Source organism: Pleurodeles waltl, chromosome 6, assembly GCF_031143425.1.
Source record: "Pleurodeles waltl isolate 20211129_DDA chromosome 6, aPleWal1.hap1.20221129, whole genome shotgun sequence".
In the NCBI taxonomy this organism is placed as follows: Eukaryota; Metazoa; Chordata; class Amphibia; order Caudata; family Salamandridae; genus Pleurodeles; species Pleurodeles waltl.
In genome coordinates this window covers 1,412,045,290-1,412,051,180 of record NC_090445.1, presented here as the reverse complement: position 1 = coordinate 1,412,051,180, position 5,891 = coordinate 1,412,045,290, and the positions used below count along the sequence as shown (strand labels likewise).

The window sequence follows — 5,891 nt, the reverse complement described above, 5'->3', positions numbered from 1 at the left end:
CTCTCTGACATCTGTCCTGGAACATGTCTGTTGTACTATGTCTCCTGTTGAGGATGCCTCCCTCTGCTGTCCATTACACTGCCTGCTGGATAAAGGGGGCATTACCACATAACATTTTTCAACCATTACATTTTGTGATGTTTTAATGAATACACTTATACAGTAGCTGTGTTCCATTGGTGTTTATTGTGCATATTATATAACTGTGAGTACACATTATGGTGCATACATTGTTTAAGAGGTTATGAGTAAGGTTATGGCAGATGGAATCATCAGAGTAAGTGGTTCAGCAGTTGGTTGCACAGGTCCACTGTCCATGTGCCAATGCAAGATGAAGTTATGTCATTGAACAGTCAACAGGGTGTTGCAGTGGCACACAAGGGAGACAAATCAGGTGAGGTTCACTTACCGGTAGTGGGTTTGGTCTTGGCACCTGCTCCAGCCGGATGCCTGGATGGACAACCACGTTTTCAGGGGGGTTCTTCTGCTAGAGAGGAAAGGGTGTCTGAGCGCAGTGGTTCCCCTGGCAGGACCTCCATTCTACTAACTGCCCCTGATGTTGATGGCTCTGATGTTATGTTGCTAGTGGAAGGGGCCTGCTGGTGGGTGGTGGAAGCATGCAGGGTGGTGTTGATATCCGGCAGCACCCCTGCAATGGAGGATATGGTGGCATTGTGTGTAAGCCACTGCTGCATGACCTCCTGGTGGTACTCCTTCTGCAGCCTTTGGTTTTCCCACAACATGGTGATGATCTGGTCAATCCTGTCCTGGGATTGTTGATATACTCCCAGGAATTCCTGGTCAGTAGTGCCCCTTGGAGGCCCCATCCTCAGGCCCACAGCTCCTCTCCCACGCCCCCTGTCCCCATGTGCCTGTGACCTGGCACAGTGTGCCCACTCCCGGTGTTTGCAGGACCTTCATTGTCTGGCATGTGAGAGGTCGACTTGTGTCCCTGTACTGTGAGGCACACAATAGTTTGAACAGTCCTTGGGACATAGGTTTGGGGACGAAGGGTTGACTGTGATGTGTAAGCCACAGGTTTGGGGAGGATTGATGTGGGCAGGGTGAGCCAGGGAGTGGTAGACTAACCAGGTGTTCCAGATGGGCCAGGTAGGTCGACAGTGACCTGACATCCAGGCGTGTTGTCCTCACTGGAACCTTCATCCTGGGGAGGGCCGGTACCCTCACCATGGTGGCACTGGCAGTGGCAGGGGTACCTGTGGATAGAGTGTGAGAGAGGGTGTTGAATATTGAACCTGTGTTTGGTTCTGTCTTTAACATTCACATACCGTGGCTTGTCATGATTCGCAGCAATGACATTGACAGATTGACAGCATTCCATTGGTGGTAGTTAGTGGTCTGTGACATGTGTACCATAATCCATTTTGGTTGGAGTCATTCAGGTTTACTAACTTTGGCTCTGTGGTTGGGTTCTGATTCTGTCTGATAGTTCATATGACTGTTCTACACTGTTAGCTAGTGACTATTCAGGCTTGATAGTTGTGATAGGTAATGGATGTACATTGCAGCATGGTGTCCAAGTGGGAGGAGGGTATCTGTGTATGCAAGGTAAATTGTCCTGTCTGTGCATGTTGCCATATTGCAATCCATACCATGGTGGGTAAATATCTGGGTTTTGGATCCTGATTAGTGATCAATTGGATCAGTCACAGTGCTGTAGCTGTATTTAGCCTTGTTTGGCATTGTGTTGTGCCATTGCATTGTCGTCATTGCCATGTAGAGGTCTTAAGTTGTACCATCCAGTTTGTATAGCTAGTACATAAGTAAAACATGCAAGGTATGTGCTGTGCACATTCCATGTATTCACGTAGATGGGCTAGTATGTGGGAGTCGTAGTGATAGTATTAGCCAATGCCGTCCATGCCTTTGCCAACAGCTGTGTGGCATTTGGGCTGGGTGGAGTTTGGCCTGCAGGAGTGGGCCATTAGGTGATTGTTGGGGGATGTAGTGAGATATACAGTATTTGGGTGGTGAGGAGGTATGCAGGACAGGACAATTGTATGACTCGTAAGTTGTAGGTATTTACCAGAGTCCAGTCCCCCAGGCATTCCAGTCAGGCCCTCGGGATGCAGAATGTCTAAGACCTTCTCCTCCCATGATGTGAAGTGGGGGAAGGAGGTGGGGGCCCACTGCTAGTCTTGTGCACAGCGATCTGATATCATGATGCCTTGGAACACACCTTCCCCCGTAGGTCGTCCACCTCTTCCTGATGTCCTCCCTTGTGCGTGGAGGTTTGGCTACTAAGTTGAACCTGTCAACTATTCTCTACAGCAACTCCATTTTTCTGGCTATCAAGTTTTTCTGGACCAGTGCTTCAAATAGTTGTGGCTCTACCCTGACGATTTCATCCACCATGACCCTCAACTCATCTTCTGTGAACCGTGGGCGTTTTTGTGGGGACATGGTAGTGGTTGTGTTGAAGGTGGAGGGGGTGTTGTGTGTGTAACGATGCAGTGTAGGCTGATTGATGTGGTGTGAGTGGTGCATGGTGATTGATGGATACTTGTGGTGTGTGTGGGCTTTATGTGTGTTTTGTGTTGATAGTGCAGTTGTGTGGTGTGTGCTGAGTGAGATGTGTATATGTGCCTATGGTGTATTGGTGCTATATGAGTGTATCTGCATGCTGTCTGTGTTTGTGTGAATCGAATTTGTTGCAAAGGTTTGGGTTGTGTGGGGGTGTGGTATAAAGTGCAGTGAATAGGTGTGTCTGGTGTGTGTGTATGTGTGTCAGGTGTGGGTTCTTCAAACTGTCCAATGTGGTGTTGTGTTCTGACAGTAGTAGATTCTGAACCCGGCAGTTTGGACTGCCAATTGTTTTCTGCCATGAAAGAACTGCTGTAGTGAATTGTGGCTCGTAAATTTGTGGGTGGAATTGTGTTGGGCTGGTGGTGCTGGTGGTGCAACCACCTCTTTCCTGCCTTCCTGTCTCCTGGCGGTGTCAGATTTGTGGCTATTTTTTGGTGGTTTTCAAAGTGTGTCTCATAATACGGCGTCGGATTACCACCAACTTGATGCTCTTTTGGTGGCTGCCACCACAGCGGTCTTCTGAAAAGACCGCCCAAGTCGTAATGTGGGCCAAAGTGTCTGATGACACATAAATCACTAAGCTGACTAAGGGCCTCATTATGAGTGTGGCGGTCCAGGGGCCTCCACACTCGCATTGACGGTCGGACCGCTGTACTCTGAATAGTCTGACCACCCAATTACGACTTAGGTGGGTGGACCCACCTAAAGACCACCGTCTCTGCCAGGATCGCAGATCCCGACGGGGTGACAGTGATTAGGCATTTTACAAGCCATTGCGGCGCTGAACTCAGCACCACCTGGCTGATTACAACCCCACTTTCCACCAGCCTTTTAATGGTGGGAGCCCCACCATGAAAAGGCTGGCAAAAGCCAGTGCCAGGGTCCACAGGCAGGACCCTGCACTGCCCATGCTCTTGGGCTGTGCTGTGGCCCCCTGCCCAGCACCGTCAGAGTGTGCACTGTCTACTTTACAGACAGTGCGCATTCTGGAGTTCTAGGATATTGGCTTCGGCTCCCTTAAAGGAGCCGAGGCCAATTTCCTAGCACTGTTCCCTCTGGTCAGCCTGGCAGGAACGTGTATTGCAATGTTCCCAGTAGTCAGCCAAGCCAGAACATTGTATTATGCTCGGGGATGTTACTGCCATGGTAGTGGCATCCTTCCGGTGGCTTTGGCGGTCCCGTGGTGGGACTGTCAAAATCGTAATCAGGCCCTAAGTCTATAGCTTGCCTAGTGTCAGATATAAATTCATATGTGTTAGCTATGTAACCGCAAATATGAAACTCAATTACTAGTTAAAATTCCGAAGATAATCACTAGGGTATAGTTTTAATATTAGATCTTCCTAAACAGAAGTGCACCAGTACCACATGAGAATCACTCACTTCAAAAATGGATAATGAGCTCAAATTGTGATTAAGACTTAGAGATGAATTTAAAGATTCAACAAAGGGAACACAATGTAATATGAGTACATTGTAATTGGAGCTGTATCTAGCATATTGCTAGCCAGCCATCTTTGTTGCAAAAGGTGCAGTGTCTAGTGCGCAGGACATCCACCATCTTAGAACGAGCAGGCAGACAGTTGACTTGAAGTGCACTGGTACATAAGGACAATCACCCTTCTCAAAACTGAAAACAAGCTCTTTCCCTGCCGCTGCTGAGATTTGATTGGTGAAACCCACCTGACAACCTTCTAATGATGGGCAAGGAGGGCACTGCTGCGGGAGGTGTAAAGGATGTTAACACTGCTCCTCGGGAGGTGTTGAAGACCATACTCGTCCATAATGAATTAGCCCATGGCATTTGTGAAGCTGCCAAGACCCTGGGCAAACACTAGGCTCACCTTTGTGTGCTTGCTTCCAACTGCCACCAGTCCATGTATGTCAAGTTGGCTGAGGCACTCTGTGCTGAGTACCAGATCAGTTTGATTAAAGTTGATGACAAGAATAAGCTGGGTTAGTGGGGTGGCATTTACAAAATTAACTATAATATAACTGGCTGCAGCTGTGTGGTTGTCAGTGACTATGGCAAAGAATCTCAGGCCATGTATGTCATCTAACAATACTTAGTAAACCATAAGACATTGAATTGAACATAAACTCAATTTGTCATTAGGACTGTGAAATGGATTCTCATTGCATGTTTCATGCATAGATGCCATTATGCTTTATATTTGCTAGGGCAAAGCACCATCCTTAGTGTTATTTCTTTCTTAAGGACTCCCATTTGATAGGCCTGTTGTTTGTAGGTACTTTATATAACTCTATCAACCAAGGCACATATGTATTGAGAAAGAGTTCCTGCGGTGGGGCTCCCATTGACTCTGGTTTGATCTGTTCCTGAGACAGGCACTAGGCCCAACCAACAAGTGGGGAAGCATTTATATTAGGACAAGTGGGAAACTCTAGGTAGTAGTAATTTTCTGGATCCCTGTGGATTCTGGAAGGTTACATCACAGAAATGCAAGAAAAATTTGTAATTTTAGACACATTTTGAATTTTGCATGACATTGTGGATTAGAATGTGCTGTGGAATCCATGCAGGGCACACAACCTTGGACTCCCACAAGTGTCTAGTTTTCTGGGTCTGGAAGGTTTGCCCAGGTGGCGGCTGAGCTTGGGCCCAGTTAACTCAGCTACCCTTTTGCAAAATCAGGTAATTCTTCTTGATCGGTCTCCAGATTGCGTTTGGGCCTTTCCCTGTCACATGCATTAGGCCCATCCACACAAGTGAGGTATGTTTTTTATTGGGGGAATATGTGGTAGGAAATGTGAGGCTCCCTGCAGATTCCAAAACTTTCCCTCACAGAAATGTGAGGCAAATGTGTGTTTTTAGCCAAAGTGTGAGATTTTCAGGGTGTCTGGTTAAGAAAACCTGGTGAGAGCCATACAAGCCACACCACCCTGGACATTTCTGAGTGTCTAGTTTGCAAAAATGTCTGGGTATAATAGGTTTCCATAGGTGATGGCTGAGTTAGGACACAAAGTCCGCAGCTTCCCACATTGTAAAAGATGTGTGGATTCGGCTGGGTGAAATACAATGCCTCCAGATCAAGTTTTGTAGCATATTGTGTCACAGGTGCTAGGCCCAGCTAAACTAGTGGAGTCGAGTTTTTATCAGATGTGTGAGCTCAGAGTAGTAGAACATTTGTTTTTACCATCTGCATTTGTATCTTTTAAATGTAAGCAAGAGTGCAAGAAAGAAGACATTTTGCAAAATGCCCTCTGAATCACATGATATTACATGAAATCCAAAATTCAGAGGTGTGTCAATAACAACTGTTCTTAAACTCAGTATCTTGAATGAATTTCAGAAATACATAGATTTTCTTCATACCAGTTTT

General features: G+C 46.7%; 1 pseudogene; it reads left to right on the top strand.

Annotated features, from left to right (window-relative positions):
• Positions 1–4,247: 4,247 nt before the first annotated feature.
• Positions 4,248–4,640, top strand: LOC138301770 (small ribosomal subunit protein eS12-like; annotated as a pseudogene).
• Positions 4,641–5,891: the final 1,251 nt, after the last annotated feature.